Source organism: Leptonychotes weddellii, chromosome 1 (assembly GCF_054177405.1).
Source record: "Leptonychotes weddellii isolate Sample4059 chromosome 1, ASM5417740v2, whole genome shotgun sequence".
Classification (NCBI taxonomy): Eukaryota; Metazoa; Chordata; class Mammalia; order Carnivora; family Phocidae; genus Leptonychotes; species Leptonychotes weddellii.
The window spans coordinates 68,813,340-68,832,761 of NC_138369.1; the positions used below are offsets into that span (position 1 = coordinate 68,813,340).

The 19,422-nt window shown below is 38.1% G+C and overlaps 1 long non-coding RNA gene across 1 annotated transcript in view; it reads left to right on the forward strand.

The window, feature by feature from the left end:
* The first annotated feature begins 194 nt into the window (after positions 1 to 194).
* The window catches only part of LOC145722510 (uncharacterized), a 304,446-nt gene continuing 285,218 nt past the window's right edge, over positions 195 to 19,422 (forward strand). Inside the window, exon 1 of the long non-coding RNA XR_014146807.1 lies at positions 195 to 292. This is a non-coding gene — a long non-coding RNA (uncharacterized LOC145722510). The remainder of the gene's footprint in view (positions 293 to 19,422) is intronic.

The window sequence follows — 19,422 nt, forward strand, 5'->3', positions numbered from 1 at the left end:
TTGTTTCATCTTTTGGTATCACTTATCTCTCGAATTCTGCCCTCGTGATCCAGTAGTTGTTTATCTCTCTCTTTTCTCAGCTTCTTTATTTTCCATCATTTGGTCTTCAATATCACTAATTCTCTCTTCTGCCTCATTTATCCTAGCCTTACAGTCTCTTTTTTTTTATTGTACCTCATTAATAGCCTTTTTGATTTCGACTTTGTTAGATTTTAGTTCTTTTATTTCTCCAGAAAGGGTTTCTCTAATAACTTCCATGCTTTTTTCAAGCCCAGCTAGTATCTTTAAAATCGTCATTCTGAACTCTAGTTCCGACATCTTACTAATGTCCATATTGATTAGGTCCCTGGCAGTCGGTGCTGCCTCTTGTTCTTTTTTATTGAGGTGAGTTTTTCCATCTTGTCATTTTGTCCAGAAGAGAATAGATGAATGAGAGAACAAAGTGCTAAAAGGGTAACAACGACCCAGAAAAATATACACTAAACAAATCAAAATTGACCTGAAATCGGGGAAAAAGAAAGGGAAAGAAAGAAAAAAGAAAAGAAAAAGAAAAAGATAAAGATAAAAACAAATGAACAAACTGACAAAAAACAGAATATGATCAAATATGATCAGGCTGGTGCATAGATCAGTGCCACACACTAGATTTTGGGCGTATTTTGGTCTGTTAGAAGAAAGTGCCTCCCAAATTTTTAAAGAAAGAAGAACTTATATATGTACAAAAATAAGGGTAAATACAATGAAGGGATGGAATATGACTGTAAAGATGGAAATTATAAAAGATTTTATAAAAGGAATTGATAAGATAAAAAGTTGGTTGAAAAAAAGAAGAGGATTAAAAAAGAGGGTGGGGAGAATGTGATCAGGCAGGAGACTAGAACAAAGCCATACACTAGAGATTTAGGGTATATTTTGTACTGTTAGAAGAAACTGTATCCAAAATTTTAAAGAGAGAACAACTTTTATATGTATACCAAAAATAAGGTTAAGTAGTATGAAGGGATAGAATATGACTCTAAAAATGAAAAATAAAAAAAAATTTAAAAAAAGGGATTGATAAGATGTTGAAAATCGGAAAAAGAAAAATTAAAAAAAAAAAGTAAAAAAATTAACTTTGAAAGACTAAAGAATCATGGTAAAAAAGCCATGAGTTCTTTGTGGAGTATTCTCCTAGCGCTGGAGTTCTGCCATTCTCATTGATCAGTCAACTTGGTCTTGGCTAGCTGTTCTTGCTGATCTTCTGGGGGAGGGGCCTGTTGCTGTGGTTCCCAAATGTGTTTGTGGGAGGCGGAATTGCCCCACCCTTGCCGGGTCTGGGCTAAGTAATCTGCTGGGGTTTGATCTTGGGAGGTTTTGTTTCCTGCAAGCTTTCCCTGCAGCTTTGGAGGATGAGAGTGAAAATGGCAGCCTCCCAATCTCCGCCCTGGGGGAGCCAAGAACTCGGGGCCCCAGTCCTCAGTGAGCCTCCTGAGAAAAGCAGTCAATCACTCCTGTCTCCCCTGTCTCTGGCTGCACTCCGTGCTCACCAGGCCTGTGACCAAGCATTTCTATCTCTGGCACACGACCCCATGTGGTGTCTCCAAACCCAGCAGACCCCCGCAGTGCACTCCCAAGCTGCCCCTCCCAGGGGAGGAGGGGGAGTCTCCCCTGATCTGCCTCTTGTTGGGTCCCTGCTGGAAAAGCAGTGGCCTGACTGTGCCGCAGATCATGGTTTATGGCAACCCTGAGCTGAGAGCCCACTCCTCGGCTCCTTCTCTGCAGCTGGCTTCCCCGCTCTGATACCTGGGAGCTCTGCTGTACTCAGGCATCCCCGGTCTTTCTGTGACCCTGAGGGTCCTGAGACCACACTGTCCCAGTGAGGGTTCCACCCCCCGCTTAGCCACTGGAGCCACGTCCCTCAGCAGAGCCGATTTCTAAAGTTTCCAATTTTGTGCTCTGCTGCTCTATCACTTGGGGGTAGTGGCTGACGGAGGCCCCCTCCCTCGCCGTCTATCCTCCCGAATATCTCCTCGGATTCACTTCTCCGCATGTCCTGCCTTCCAGAAAATGGTCACTTTTCTGTTCAGAGATTTGCTGCTATTCTTTTCTTCAATCTCCTGTGGAGTTTGTATGTGTTCAGAATGGTTTGTTAGCTATCTAGCTGAATTCCTGGGACCAGACGAAATATAGGTCTCCTACTCCTCCGCCATCTTGCTCCTCCTCCAATTTCTTCATCTTTAAGAGTGATGCATATATGTGTTAAGCTGTGTACATGTTTTGGGGAGGGGGGCATAAATGACTAAATGATTTAAAAGGTAGTCAAAAGCATTCTACAAAATATAAACTTGTTTCAGAAGTGTGAAATAATTATAGTTAGGGTGCTTATAATACAGGCATACCTCAGAGATATGGCAGGTTTGGTTGAGACCACTCAATAAAATGAATATCCCAATTGAGCAAGTCAAATGAATTTTTTGGTTTCTCAGTGTATATAAAAGTTGTTTATACTACACTGTAGTCTATTAAGTGTGCAATAGAATTATGTCTAAAAATGCACCTGCCTTAATTTAAAAATACTTTACTGTTTAAAAAATGCTAACCTTTTCCTGAGCTTTCAGTGAGTTGGAATCGTTTTGCTCATGAGAACTCTTGTCTCCATATTGATGGCTGCTGACTGATCAGGGTGGTGATTGCTAAAGGTGGGGTGGCAGTGGCAATTTCTTAAAATAAGACAACAATGAATTTGCCACATTGACTGACTCTTTCTTTCACAAACAATTTCTCTGTAGCACCCAATGCTGCCTGATAGCATTTTACCCACAGTAGAACTTCTTTTGAAATTGGAGTTAATCCTTTCAAATCCTGCCACTGCTCTATCAACTGAGTTTATGTGATATTCTAAATCCTTTGCTGTCATTTCAAGTCTTCACAGCATCTTCATCAGGACTAGATTCCATCTCAAAAAAGCACTTTCTTTACTCATCTATAAGGAGCAAGTCCTCATCTGTTAGTTTTATCATGAGATTGCAGCAATTCAGCCCCATCTTCAGGCTCCACTTCTAATTCTAGTTCTCTTACTATTTCTACACATCTGCAGTTACTTTCCCCACTAAAGTCTTGAACCTTCTATTTGTGAAATCAAAAAATTGCAGTAAAGTGCAATAAGATGAGATATGCTTGTAATTTAGTATTTTAATTGCATAGCATTTATTTAATTCTTTTTTTCACAAAAATAGAGACATACCAGTGGTGGGCAGGAGGGCTGTGTGGCTGAGTCATCTATAGGCACTTAACATTTATGCATGTACTGCCTCCACAATTTGGTATGGTACTTTTCTTCTTCTCTTCCTCCCTGTCCCAGCAAAACATCAATGGGACCTTCAGATTGGGTGATTTGAGAAGAGCCTAATGAAAGTGTGGGCAGGATTTAGGGAAAGTGTGCAGCACCCTGAGGCAAGCAATTGTGGAGAGCTCATGTCTACCTTTGGACAAGGGCAGGGGAGGGAGCTCTACAGACAGGGCTCCCCAAGGAGCCTCAGCCTCAGGTAAAGTCAGGGTATCCACTGCAAATTGGGGGGTGGGGAGCCAAGGACAGAAATATCTGACCTCACTGTTACCCTCTTTCCAGTCTCCTGCCCTTGTTCCCCACTTCTGTGTGTGTGTGTGTGTGTGTGTATCAATCACTTCTTTATTCATTCATCACTTGAGTTGCTTCTGTAGTTTGCCTATTGTAAATAATGCTGCAATAAACATATGGGGGCATATATCTTTTCAAATTAGTATTTTGGTATTCTTTGGGTAAATACACAGCAGTAGAATTACTGGATTGTATGGTAGTTCTATTTTTCATTTTTTAAGGAACCTCAATACTGTTTTCAACAGTGGCTGCACCAGTTTGCATTCCCACCAACAACGCGTGAAGTTTGCCTTTTCTCCACATCCTCACCAACACTTGTTGTTTCTTGTGTTTTTTATTTTAGTCATTCTGACAGGTGTGAGATGATAGCTCATTGGTTTTTACTTTTTAATATTTATTTATTTATTTTTAAAGATTTTATTTATTTTTTGACAGAGAGAGAGACCACGCGAGAGGGAACACAAGCAGGGGAGTGGGAGAGGGAGAGGTAGGCTTTCTGCTGAGCAGGGAGCCTGATGCGAAGCTCGATCCCAAGACTCTGGGATCATGACCTGAGCTGAAGGCAGACACTTAATGACTGAGCCACCAGGTGCCCTGTTTTTTTTTTTTTTTAGATTTATTTATTTATTTGAGAGAGAGCAAGACAGAGCACATGAGTCGGTGGAGGGCAGAGGGAGAGGGAGAGAATCTCAAGCAGACTCCCTGGTGAGCATGGAGCCTGATGCAGGGCTTGATCTCTCGACCCTGAGATTATGACCTGAGTAGAAATCAAGAGTCAGATGCTTAACTGACAGAGCCACCCAGGTGCCCCTCATTGCTGTTTTAATTTGCATTTCCCTAATGATGACTGATGTTGAGCATCTTTTTATATGTCTATTGCCATCTGTATGTCTTTTTTGGAGAAATGTCTGTTTATGTCTTCTGCCCATTTTTTAATTGGATTATTTGTTTTTGGGAGGGTATTGAGTTGTATCAGTTCTTTATATATTTTGGATACTAACCCTTTATCAGATATGCCATTTGCACATATCTTCTGTCATTCAGTAGGTTATCTTTCAGTTTTGTTGATTGTTTCCTTTACTGTACAGAAGCTTTTTATTTTGTTGTAGTCCCAATAGTTTATTTTTGCTTTTATTTCTCTTGTCTCAGAAGACATATCTAGACAAAAGTAGTTACAGTTGATGTCAGAGAAATTACTGCCTGTGCTCTCTTCTAGGATTTTTATGGTTTCAGGTCACATTTAGGTCCTTAATCCATTTTGAATTTATTTTTGTGTATGGTGTAAGAAAGTGGTCCAATTTCATTCTTTTTTTTTTTTAAAGCTTTTATTTATTTATTTGTCAGAGAGAGAGAGAGAGAGCACAAGCAAGGGAGGCTGCAGGCAGAGGGAGAAGCAGGCTTCCTGCTGAGCAAGGAGCCCAACATGGGACTCGATCCCAGAACCCTGGGATCATGACCTGAGCCGAAGGCAGATGCCCAACTAACTGAGCCACCCAGGTGTCCCAGTCCAGTTTCATTCTTTTGCATGATAGTGTCCAGTTTTCCCAACACCATTTGAAGTGGCTTTTTCCCATTGCATATTCTTACCTCATCTGCTGAAGATTAATGGAACGTATAATTGTGGGTTTATTTCTGGGCTCTCTATTCTGTTCTATTGATCTATGTGTCTATTTTTGTGCCAGTACCATACTGTTTTGATTACTACAGATTTGCATTATACCTTGAAATCTGGTATTGTGATACATCTGGTTTGCTTTTCTTTTTCAAGATTTGCTTTGGCTATGCAGGGTTTTTTTGTGGTTCCATACAAATTTTAGGATTGTGTTTTCCTAGTTATGTGAAAAATGCTATTGGTATTTTGATAGGGATTACATCAAATCTGTAGATTGCTTCGGGTAGTATGGACATTTTAGCAATATTTATTCTTCCAATCCATGAACATGGCATATCTTTCCATTTCTTTGTGTCATCTTCAATTTCTTTCATCAGTGTTTTATAGTTTTTAGAGTACAGGTCTTTCACCTCCTTTGTCAGGTTTATTCCCAGGTATTTTATTATTTTTGGTGTAATTGTAAATGAGATTGTTTTCTTAATATGTCTTTTTGCTGCTTCACTATTAGTGTAAAGAAATGCAACAGATTTCTGATACTCATTTTGTATCATGCAAACTTTCTGAACTTGTTTACCAGTTCTAGTAGTTTTTTGGTGGAGTCTTTTGGGTTTTCTGTATATAGTTTCAGGACATCTGCAAATAGTGAAAGTTTTACTTCTTCCTTACCAATTTGGATGCCTCTTTTTCCTTTTTTTTTGGTCTGATTGCTGTGGGTAGGACTTCTAGGACTATGTTGAGTGAAAGTAGTGAGAGTAGATATCCCTGTCTTGTTCCTGACTATAGAGGAAAGCTTTGTTTTTCCCCACTTAGTATGATATTAGCTGTGGGTTTTTCATAGGTGGCCTTTACTATGTTGAGGTATTTTCCCTCTAAATCTACTTTGTTGAAGGCTTTTGTCATAAATGGTTGTTATACTTTGTCAAATGCTTTTTCTCCATCTATTGAAATGATCATATGGTTTTTGTCCTTTCTCTTGTTGATCTGATGTATCACGTTGATTGATTGTGAATATTGAACCACCCTTGCATCCTGGGAATAAATCCCACTTGATTGTGGTGAATGATTTTTTTAATGTATTGTTGGATTCAGTTTGCTACTATTTTGCTGAGTATTTTTGCATCTAATCATATTACTGTTTTAATTATTTTTTAAAAAGTGAAATAGTTCAAGCTTTCAGAAAATATGGCAAACACTCATGTATCTGTCACCTAGCTTTATCAAGTCTTAATGTTTTAACATATTTGGCTTGGATATTTTTTCTTTTAGCAAAATAAAAAATATTAGATACAGTTGAAACCCACGGTTCTCCTTGTTATCTAATTCTCCTCCTTCCTTCTCTAGAAGTAAATGCTCTTGAATTCAGTGCTTATGAGTCACACGTGTTTTAGTTTTGACCAGGGCCAGTTTTGAGTATGTAACTTGTGCATTTGCATAGGGTTTGTGTTTAGAAGGTTCCTGTGCTTGGTTTAATGCTGTGCTGTTGCTGTTTTCAAATCTTAGCCAAGGCAAGTGGCCCCTGTTTTGTAAGATTTAAAAATTCCTTTGGTGGTGGGATACAACACACTGACACACAGGTGGATGAAAGGCAGAACTCTTTCTTACTGAAAATGAGAGAACACTGCCATGCAAGGCCATAAAGAGGGTTCCTCCTGGGACAGGGTAGTAGCAAGCTGGAGTAGTTTAATGTAATAGTTTATGTAACAAGCTGTGAGGTTATCTACACTTCCTGGGGTCCCTGTTAATTGGCTAATTTGAATAATTTCATATGCTCCTGGGAGAAGGGGCTGTCCCTAGTTGTCTGGTACCTGGCCCTAAAGTATTGGGTTCTTGATAAGGGAGGCAGTTGGCTGTGTGCACAGTGGCCCCAGAGAGTGGGAGTCTGACAAGGGAAGTGGTTGGAGTTAGGGTTTTATAAACTCTGGTGAAGGGAAATTGAGGTTTTCAGCCATGACTTCAAAACTGGGTTAAGATAGCATTTGTGAAATATTACATTACAGGCCCACATTTTCATTTTGGACTAAGCCATACAAATTATGTAGCCATTCCTGATATTAACTATATATTTATCCATAAGCATTGTATTGTGCTGTTCTTCCTGCATTTAAATTTTCATGGACATTTAGGTTTCTTCTTTTTTCTTTTTGGCTATTATAAATGATGCTGCAATAAAATTCTTAAAGGATATGTGTGAAATACAACTATGAAGATAATTGCTTGGCACAGAGTATGTACATATTTAATATTTATAATTTGATGTCTCCATAATCCTGACATTTATTTTAATCTTAGTTCTACAGTAAATACATTTAATATACACAATCAGTCTTTTTGCTGTGGTTTCCCCAGTCATCTCTCAGTTGGCTAGAATTTGTTGCCTAGATGTTTCCTCAAGAAGGGCTCATTAGAAAAATATTCCCTGAGTTAAATGCACAAAACTGTTTTTTTGTAGCCTTTATTCAGAAAGATAGCTTGGTTGGCTATAAAATACTTTGCTCACACCTTTCTCCTTGAGGGTCTACTTGAGATTGCTCTACTGTCTTTGGCTTTGAAGGATGCTGTGGAAAATCTGACCTGAGGCCAATTCTTTCCCTTATAAATGTCTTAATCATTTTGTCTGACAAATGGAATAATTTCTTTTAATTTCTAAATTTCAATAATTTTACCACAGTTTGTTTGACTTTCCTGGGTCAGTTTTCTCAGGCACATGGTATGCCATTTCAATATGTAAATTCTAATTTCAAGAAAACTTTCTTGAATTGTAATTTCAAAAATTTGTTCCAACTTACTGTTGAACAGTTATATCTAAGGTAGAACTCATTTACCTGTTTTTTTTCCTATCATCTTCCCCTTTCTCCCTCTTTCTTAACTTTTGCATTATTTGTCTTATTTTGACTGCTTTTCAAACATCTATAATTGGTAATAATCACTGCTTCTTCCTCCACAATATTTATCCTCTCTTGTTTTCATTTTAATTTGGCCCTCATTTATAGAATGCTTTTTTCCTTTTAACTGTTTTCACAAATTCTTACAATATTTAATTCACCCCATTCCTTTTTCTCACCATTTCCTCTTCTTTTCTCATAATATTTTCCCCGCATTTCTGCATTTCTGCTTCCTGGGTTTACTTTTTAGAGAAAAATAACTTGAAAAAAATTCATGGCAAAATACACGGTCACTATTTTTATCTGTTCTGTGGCAAGCTTTCCCTGGGAGATGTTTTTGTCTAGTCAGTTTTGCTATTCATTTATACCATTTTTCTTGTAGAATTGTAGTATTGAAGTTATACCAATTTTTTACTACTCTTTAGAGAATGAGTTGCATTTTCCTGGCCTAGCTATTTACAAGAACTCCCTTCAGGGAGATTGTTTGTCCTGTGGTGTTTTGAGATATTTTGGCCCCAGAATATTTCACTTTTTTTGTCTTGAGTTTCCCTTGCACTTAACTCCCATGGGGCCCATCTCTGTCTAACTTGGCTTCCCCACATGGCTCAGCTCTTAGAGATGATCTAAGTTTCACTTTAAGGAAAACCCTTCCTCTAGAAAGGCTTTTTTTTTTTTTTTTCTTTAACGAGCACTTTCTGAGATCTCCGGCCATTAGGCTCTCTATTTACTACCTCTGTGCATGGCAATAGCTATATTTCCTGACACGTCTCTATAATTTGTCTTACCTTTTTTGCCTGCATTGTCTTTGATCATCTTTTTAAAGAGAATAGAAAGATACATTAGTTTTTTCTTCTGTAATGAATTATCAATGTTTTTTTAAATTTATTTATTGCTTTTTATTAATTTAATTAAATTTTATTCATCTTTTGAAAAGTCTTTTTCAACTTCACCTTGTTATGGATAATACTATGTACTTAGTGTTGTCAAATTTGGCAAAGCTTCTATCAAGTTTCTTTCCTATATGAGGGATAAGATTCAGAAGAATTTTCTGCAGACTGGTTTCTGGCTCCTTACATTTTAACACCTGCTTTTCATCCGTAACCCACATACTTCTGGTGCTGGGTACTGTAGAAAGTGTTGATATCATGACACAACCCTGGGCCTGCAACTTTGTGTCATGATGCTGGGTGAGTTGGTACAATGGGCATTAGAATTCCCAGAAGCCATTCTTCCACTGAAGGATTAATTTTACCGTCTCAGAATTGACTGTGAATCACACAAATAAATCCCACTTATCCAAACCAAATGTATCCCCAGTTTAATCCCCTTTGCCTTGCAGGATTGCCTGAGGCCACTCCCACCTCACCCTACATTAGGGGAAATGCAATGGAGAGAAGTCAAAATAGAAATATATATTAAAATATTTTACTTTTGTAAGTTTTAAAAACATATGGCTGATTGAATACAGTGTGACGACCTTGAAGGTGAGGCACTGAAGCATTCATATTTGCCTCTGGGGGTGAGGGAAGGGAGGGGTGTTTTCTTCTTGGTGTGGTTGCTAACACCAGGAGAAAATTTTGAAGCATAAACTGGATGGATCCTACGGGAGCAGTGTGTGAGGGGGGGGGTGTTAAAGCTTTTTGGCACATGAATAACTGCTAGGCCTTGGTTTTAATGCCAGTGTAAGTTTTATCTCTACTTGTACTACTTGTTTCATTGAGAATAATTTGGTGGTGGTAGTTGGTGGAGGTGATTTTGGGACGTGATGAAAATGGGGATTCATGGATGCACCTACTCTAGAAGCCCTATATCTTTTAAGTTCCACTAGATTTTAAGCAGGTCTAGAGGGCAGATATTATTAATCAGTATATACATATATATATATGTATATATATATCTGCATATATCTATGCAGATGTGGTAGGTACTGAATAATTATTTGTTGCTTTAATATTGAATTATATATATTTTTGAATTTTTATCAAGGAAACAACATAGATAACTAGTAAACTCACAGACAGTCTCAAAAGTACAATACATCATTTGATAACATCTTATTTCACCAGTGAGAAATATTTATCACTTGTTATCTAATATTTATTGGTATAATTCCTTTTAAAATGTAGCAATGTGATATGAAATATTAAAGCAGATTCTTTTATCTCCACAATATATATGTATAGCATCTGATGGAAAACATACAAGCTATCTTTTTATTAGAAGGAAACTTGACTTACATATATAATTTTCTTTTTTTTGGATGATAAGCAGCATGTGGAATTTCAGTGCCCTTGGCGGGAGCTAAGGCCATTTAGGTTAGAACAAATCTGTGTGTCAAAGAAACATCTAACATATTTTTATAATAATGTGATTTTATCTAAGAAAATTCACCAGTCATTGGTACATACCTTCCTGGTAATTATTTTTAAATTCACACAGACATTGAATATTCTGGCATAGATTTATTAATAAAGCCCAAAGCAATGGCATAAAAAGGTATCAAGTATATTTTGGCCTTAAAAGTCAATCATCAAGGGTTTATGTGATTAATAAAGTTTCAGTGTTGGTTAGGTTGTACGAGAAGGAGAGATGTGTCCTCACTCTCAAGAAGTTTGTAGTCCAGCCTAGTGTTTCTTAGTGGGGTCACTTCCCCCTGGGCATTGTGAAATCAATTTAGTAGGTTAGCATCAGAATAAAAATAACAGAACAGAAAATACCAGGGCACATTTTGGGTAATAATAGCCAATGTCATTTTGTATGATATATGTGACTGTGTAAAATACTTTGCATATTGAGCTTGCTGTCAAAAAAGTTTGGAAAACATTCATTTCTAGGTGGAAGAACAGTACAAATACATCAGAAAAAATTGGCCACTCAGAATCATCTTAGTTTGCTAGGGCTGCAGTAACAAAGTACCACAAACTGAGTGGATTAAACAACAGTAATTTATTGTCTCACAGTTCTGGAGGCCAGAAGACCAAGATCAAGGTTTTGGCAAGGTTGGTTCCTTCTAAGAGCTGTCAGGGAGAATTTGTTCCATTCCTCTCGCCTAGATTTTGGTGGTGGCTGGCAATCTGCGGTGTTCCGTGGCTTGTAGATGTATCACTTCCTATCTCTGCCTTTATCTTCACACAACATTTTCCCTGTGCTCATGTCTGTCTCTGTGCCTAAATTTCCTCTTTTTATAAGGACACCAGTCATACTGGATTAAGACCCACTCTAATGACCTCATTTTAACTTACCTCTGCTAAGGTAAGGTAAGGTCACATTCTGAGGTATTTAGAGTTAGGACTTCAATGTATTTTTTTCGGGGACACAGTTCAACCCATAATAATCATAATGGCCACCATTTAAAGTGTGTATGTGCTAGTCTTTGTACTAAGTGCCTAAGTACTAGTCTTTATAACCACTCTGAGAAGTAAATTTATTATGTCAACTTTATAGAATAATAGAGGTTCAGAGAGATTCACTGTTATAATTTGGGTCTGTTTTACTTCAAATCCTGTGTTCTTTCCACTCTGCTTGTTGATTCCTGGGAGGTTAGAGCTGGCAGGGATGTTAGAGGCCATCTGGTACAATCCCCTCTTTTCATGTGTTGTGGGCCAAAAGATAAAAATGGTACTATTTGTAAAAATCTGGTGTATTTTCCACATCCCAGAGAAGCAATGAAATTCACCTATGGAGAATGGCCATCTTTTTACTTTAGGGAACTCTGGAATGGTTCACAAATATTCTTTCTTCTCCAACATCCCCCCACATGTGGGGAAATTTGGGAGCACATGGGTTATATATAGAGGGCAAAACTAAAGTACACAGATGCTAAATCTCTTGCCCATGGTTTCCAGCTTATATAAGGTAGTATTTATATGATATGACATGAAATCCAAGAGCAATATTATTGTGTGTGTGTGTGAGAGAGAGAATGAGAAGGAGGAGGAGGAAGAGGAGGAGGAAAGGAGAAAGAGAATGATTCCAGGCTGCCTATTTTCAAGCTTCTGCCAAAAGACAAGTTAGCTCAACAAGGTAAATATTTATTTGTCTCTTTTCCAAAAATAAGTATGAAATACATTTTTATTGTTAAACTTCTTTACTATACAGATATTTTTTTCTCCTTGATTAGTATGAAGAACGGAGAATTGGTAGTTTTTTGCATAAAATATAACTGGCATCTAAGAAATTTTGTTAGCGTATGATACATTATTTTGATCATGAATACCTATTTTCCATTGCCAATTAAAAAGGGAAATGAAGAAGAATGATGATCTGATAGCAAACCAATGTGATTGTAGGAAGAGGCTGGGTCCTACAAACAGACGTAGCTTTCCATTTATTAGCAGTTTGACTTGGGCAAATTACTTAACTCCCTTGAATTTTTATTTTATTGACTGAGAGACATTTGAGTTTATCAGTACAATCTGCTGAGAGAGATATAGATTAGATTAAGTAAGATAACACACATGAAAGTGGCTAGCATAGTGCCCAGAGCAAGGCTGACTTACTTAATGTGTACATTTCTTTATCAGTTTGGTTTGGCTTGAGACTTGTCTACTTTTCAGTGACTGCTGCTTGTTCATTCATTTAACGAATTTTTGCTGACCTCCTATTTTAGGCAGGACACTACTTCTGGCACTGAGTATTTATTGGAGACAGAGACAGTCAAGGTCTCAGTTCTCCTAAAACATACATTCTAGTAGGGAAAACAGACAATAATCGACTGGATAAATAAAAAATAAAAAACTAACGGTGATGAAGAATCTGTAGAAAATTAAGGGAATGTGATAAAAGTTTTTGGGTATTTTCTTTCATTTTAGGTTGGTCAGGGCATCTTTAAGGAGAAATCTTTAAGCAAAGGTTTGAGTGACAAGAAGGAGCTACTGGTGTGCAGAGCTGGGGTATGAGAAATCGAGGCAGAGGAAGAAGTTGACAAAGACATGAGGTTGGGAGGGAAAATTGTGTGTGGTCCAGATCCTGACTCTTTTCCCTAACAGAATCTCCATTTCTGTTTTTTGCCTCGGATGCATGTGAAACTTACATTGAAATATTCAATTAATTACTTTCTAGGTGTATGCAAATGTACAATATGTTATTTATCTTTCACAGCAGAATAATAAAAAGAAAATTTATCCCTTCATCAAGAATTATGACTAGTGCTCAGTTATCAATATTGACCTCACTGAAGAACTAAATTTAATTATCTGGGCACATATTTACCTTTGATTTGCATACAGTACTCCAAGTGATGCCAAGAGCAATGTTATATGTCAATTTAAGACAAATTAGAGTCATAAAATCTAACCTGCTGTTACAGTTTTTGTATTTATGATTTAGGCTCCATTTCACATGTTTTATGTCTAGTTTTATAGCAACACACTCATCACCAGCATCTCTGGGCACAAGTACAAAGTACCACTTACAAAAACAACAGATTGGTAAAAATCAGTCTCCAAGGCTAACCCCCATTGCCCTTTCTCAGGCACAAACTCTAGTCAATAGATGAATCTCCTTCTGTGAGACCTGAAGGCCTACATACTTGGACTTTTAATGAACCAAGTCAGGAAGGAAATGTTAGATTCAGGGGTCTTGTACTCCTGAACTTCTTTCTGTTCAAAGTTAGGGTCCCTTGGAAATTTGTTTAATCTTAATAACCAATTTAAGTTGTATAAAAAGAAATGAGTCAATTTGCTACCGTGTGGTAAATATATGAGTAGCTGAGTTAAATAGCACTTGCCATATGCCAGATGCTGTTCCATTCTAGGCACTTTATATACATTAATTCATTTAATTTTCATGATATTACTGTGAAATAGGTCATATTTTTAGCATTATTTTATAGATGATGAAACTGAGGCACAGAGATCTCACAGCAAGTGAGTTGCAGGTTGGTGGCACAGGAAGCAGACTCTGGCATGGAGATTTGTATGCAGGAGGTTTATCAGGGCATGCTCTCAGAATCAACACCCAGGAGGCAGAGAAGGAAGCAGGATTGGGAAGGAGGAGAAGTTGAGGTGTGATGCAACCTCAAAAAAGGCTCCAGTCAACCCCATGAGGGGTTCTGGAGCAAGGATGGCCCTACATATTTTTCCAGAAATAGGCTGAGGGCAATGGCCTTTATATTATGCAAGTTGTGCCTGGAAAGGGATTATGACTTTGGGTGAGGCAGCTGTTTTCAATAGAGGACCGTTCCTGGAGACTGGTCTCCCAGCAGCTGGAGGAATAGAATAAATTTCTTAGTTCTGAAGAGGGATCTGGGTGGCAGGTCACAGAATCCACTATGTTAGTGGAGCTGGGATTCAGTGCTGGGATGTCTGGCTTTAGAGTTCAGGTTCTTAACTGCTATACTGCATTGTAGTATGTAAATGATAACAAGCAGTGCCAATATGCTTGGTTGGGTGGTTGGAAATACTTCTAGGAGGAGATTAAAAATAGGATCAGACTAACTGATTCTTATATAGTCTGTTTTCACTTAGAAAACTTCTAAGACAGTAAACTCAACCATTAAGCATTAGTTTAGTTTCTTTAGGATGTATGCAACAGAAATTGATTCAGGCTAGCTTAAACAACAACAACAACAACAAAGGAAAGATAATGGGGTGTCTCATGGAGTCAAAAGATCTAAACAGCATAGGTCTTGGAAAGAGCAGGAATGCAGCTGGACCTCAGGCAGCTGGAACCAGGGATTTGAAGGCTTCTGTATCCCTGCCTCTGCATCTCACTCTTCATAGCTTCATCTTATATAATGGAAACCATGAAATATCAGAAGACCAAAGAGAGACTATTATCAATTTTTTTTATTGTCCCAAGTCCTGGAGAAGGGACCCACTGGCCCAGTTTGCCTAGGCATCTACTCCTGGAGTCAGCTGTTGGGGTGACCTTATAAGATAGCAGTTCTGGATTCTATTGTGCTGATGGGGGAGACAGTTTCTAAGAGAGGGGCACTGAGTAGATAACCCCAATACCATAGGGATGTTCAGCATAATGTGTATGAAACACTGCTTTTAAATAACTCTAAGGAAGCCTAGAGACCTGTACTGTACTAGCTCCCCAGGAGAGATCATGAATAAGGCAAAAGATCAAACCTTTCTCTGTATGTGCTTTGCACTGATCTATGATTTGCTGGGTGGCTGCCCCAATGATTGGCTCTCTCTACATATTAGAGAACTATTATGCAGAAGATTGTGACCTTCATTCTCCATCTTCTCCTATGACAGACAAGAAGAAATAAATGTCTCCTGAAGCCTTTGAGATTTAATGCTGTCAGAAGCTAGCACTACAGATGAGGGTTGTTAAAGTATCAGGAGGGGGTCACAAAGAGTCTTTGGAATCTCCATACCATGGACTGGTATTCTTGTTTATTTTTAAAAAGTGTTTAGCGAGGTGGAAGGGTAAGAGTTTGTTCTCCAGGACAACTGGTCACTTAACTGATAAACAGTGTGATAAGGAAAATAGAACACTTTTTGACTTCTTAGTATCCGCTAGAAGTTTTACATACATATGAAATAATTTTCTTCACATCTGACCAGTTTGATACAACTCAGAATAAAAATGATTAAGCATTAACCCAAAGTTCAGCACCGACTTCTGAATTTTAGCCATCTTTCTCAACTTCTCCATCTCTTTGTGGGATTTGGCCCAATCTTCATGATACCTGTGTGTTTGGAGATATCCCTGATGTGTTCAAACTGAAGTTCTCTAGGTCCCATTTAGTGTTTTGGTTTTCCTGGTTGTTGAATTAACTCCTCCTGGTGAATTCTGAACATTTAAGTGACTGATGTTTTTAAGTGCTTTGAAAACATTTCCCATTCCCCACCATCTGCTTTGCCCTGATGCACAAACTGTGCCAGGGGCTGAGGCCTGGCCTGTAGCATAAACCAGAGTTAACATGTTGAGCTGTTACAGGTTTCGTTGTTATTGTTTATTTATTAGGTCTCTAGTTTCAGGCCCTCCCAAAACAGAGTGCATTTCAGCCTTTCCCAGAAAGTGCCTCTATCCATCCACAATTCTGATTTGCCCACCATTCTCCTCCTCCTCTGCCTGTAAGTCACCATTCTTCCACAGACATCTGTGGGCCAGTTTGATTCACTAGAGAACTTTCCCTTTTCCTGATTTTTACAACAGAGGAAACAGGTTCAGAAGAAGTAAGCAAACTGCTCACTATAATATAGCTAGAAAGTGACAGAGCAAACATATGATCCCAAATATGTCAGTCCAAAGACTTATTATTCACCATAAGAACAATATATTCTCAAAATTTTTGAGAAATACCTATAATGTTCCTTAAAACATGAATTTTAAAATCATCTGCATACTTTATAAAAAGAATGGAAAAATTATCTATTTGTTCTGTCAACAGAAACAAGGATAGTAACCATCTTGATTTGTTTTCTTCCTCTCCTTTTTCATGGCACAGATTTTTTTTTTTTTTTTTAAATGTGTACAATTTTTATTAGTTCAACATATATGAACTGAAACATCAAAAGCCCCTCCTAACAAGGTTTACAGTCATATATTCCATTCAGAGGATGAGGCCAAGGTGGTAGAGGATTAGGTACCACATAGCAACCACGTTCATGGCACAGATTTTTATTTGTTTCACAGTTACATCCTAGCTTTTCCTGTTTTCCCCAAATGAAGGAGGATTAGCTGTGAATTGTTAACCCTGACAGCTTTGTCTGGTCAGTCTGGCATCCTGATGTTTTCTGAAATTTAAGGCAATTGCAGAAAACTGACAGTGTGGAAGACTGTATGAGTACATTTTCTATAGGTTTATTGCAAATGTATATTGCAGCTGTTCTTAAATGTTTTGTGCATCATAATTACCTGTGAGGCTTTAAAAATATATATGCTCTAGCATAATCTAGAACCTACTAAATCAGAGCCCCAGGGATCATACTAGAACATAGATATTTTACAAAAGCTTTCTTGATGATTCTTAAAATTATTTGTTATCCTTTAGAACCATTAGTATATTTTCTTTAACAACTGCTTTTTTCCCCAAGAGCTACTTGGCCAGACATTGGCAATTTGAAGTTGGTTAATTGTGATGTTAAGACTGCTGTTGTCGGGCGTGGATAAGTTGTCATAGAGAGGGATACTGCTTCTCTCATCTTCTCTCTATTCCCTGTTCCCTGTGGCACTTTCATATTTTAAAAAGATGTCAGATGTTTCCTTTAGCAAAAGCCCCCTTCTGTGGAAGGGTCTGTTTTGTAGAACATGGGCATCAAGAGAAGTGTCAAAAGAGAAAACAGAAATAGCTGCTGTATTTCTAGAAACCAGTAATTATTTTTCTGGTCCTTTAGCATGTGTACAGAAATTAACAACTCAATCCTGGTGATATGGCAGAATTAGTACAAAGTGAAGGCACAGCAGCTAAAGAAAACAAGCCAGGTTACAGCACATAACTGAACTTTAGGTTATGTGTGTATGTGTGCATTTGCATATACCTTTGAAAGCTTCCTGGGGAAATGGATGCATAAAAAAGCTACATTTGAGAATGACTGAGGCAGACCATGTGCCTGTTGGAGAGAAGAAGCAAGACAACACACAACCTTGATACTTATGTTAGAATTTGAGCATATTTTAAGAGCACTGGGGAAAATGGAAGGGATTTAGCCATGAAAGTACAAGAAAGATCTTTTTGCTTCTCTGAAGAAGATGTGTTGGACAATGACTTAAGTTGAAGGAAGAGGCCAGTAAGGAGGCTAATGCAGTGGCTTGGGCTAGGATGGAGGCAGTTGAGATGGAGATAAATGGACAGAGCTGAGAAACATTTAACAAATTATATGTGTAAGACTCACTGACTTACTGAATGTTGGGGTTGAAGAAGAGAAGGGGGGGTAGAGTTTAAGATGACACATAGGTTTCTGGCTTGGGAGACTGAAAGATTATTTTCTAATTTAGGGAACCCAGGAGGAAGAGAGTGGATTTGAGGTGGGGAGAAGAACTCCATCATTTCAGGACATGCTGAGTTTGAGAAATCTGTGGAATAAGTAGGCAGATGTCAAGTAGGCACTGGGAGACAGGGGACTGATGCTCTGGAGAAAGGTTGGGGTAAAGATGGAGATTTGGGAGTTAGTGCTAGGAGGAGTTCCATTTGCCGAGCGTGTAGACAGGAAGAGAAGATGATTTGTGACAGAGCCCTGACAGTTAACATTTAAGGTGAAAGTAGAAGAAGAGGACATTCTAAGGCAAAATTATCAGAGGTATCAAGAAAATCAGGGACCTGATGTGCTGAGTGAAGGGAAGAAAAATTTCAAGACAGAGAGAATAGGCATTCATGTTACTGGGGAGAAGAGTTCCTATGGTAGGCAGAACTCAGATTGGGTTGGGAGCTGAGGAATAATTGGGAGGAAGAGGAGGAGGAGAAGGAAGAAGGGAGAAGGAGGGGAAGCAGTTAAGGAAGGGGAGGGGGGAGGAGAAAGAGGAGGGGGAGGAGGAGGAAGAGGAGGAGAAAGCTAGTAAAAGATTTCGATGGGCTTCTCTGGATCTCAGTTTCTTCCTGTCATCAAAGGGTGGAAGAAATGATTATCTAAGATTTCTAATTACTATAACCCTCTGTGATTAGCTGTGATTTAAGCCACACTTAAGCAGGTATAAAATGATAGTGTAATTTTCAGGTCAGTGTATATATCTTGATAGACAAAAATTGTATCATCCCCAATCCAAGATTCATAGTCTTATGTAAAGGGGATACTGCAATTTTTGTGGTAAAACTGAAGGTCTTGTGATTTACATGCTGAATTTTACATATTATTTCTCTGCATGCATCATATTAAACTTCAGTGTAACCCTCATATTTGTTTCATGAAATCACAAAAATTTCATTAGTGGAAAAATCAAATCAGATATGCCTTGAGTCATCTTTGACTTTTATGGAAGTGAATCCAGATTGGAGCTATAAAATCACTTTTGAATACAGTCCTAGTAGAAGCCATTTGAGTTAACTTCTTAGAGGTAATTATATCCCAGTTTCAGTCTGGAGTTGCTTAACTAGGGAGCTCAGTGCTTCCAAAATGAAAATTTTCCTCCTAACTCTGAATCGTTTATTACTTTTTCTTCTTTTGGATAGTCAGAAGTCATCTTATTTAAAAATTGTTTTGGTAATATCCCATTTTAACATTGCTCTTTTTTGTTTGTTTTTGTTCATATGATATTGGAACAAACATCTCTAGGCCTCTCTGTGTGGTCTATGTTCTCTAGTTTCCTAGTTAATCTCAGAAGTGACTGGCAAAAATTTGTGATTTATGTGAAGTGGTTTGGGAGGAGCAATGAAATGTTAAAGTATCGTTTTCTTTGTGATTGACCTTGTCTGGTGA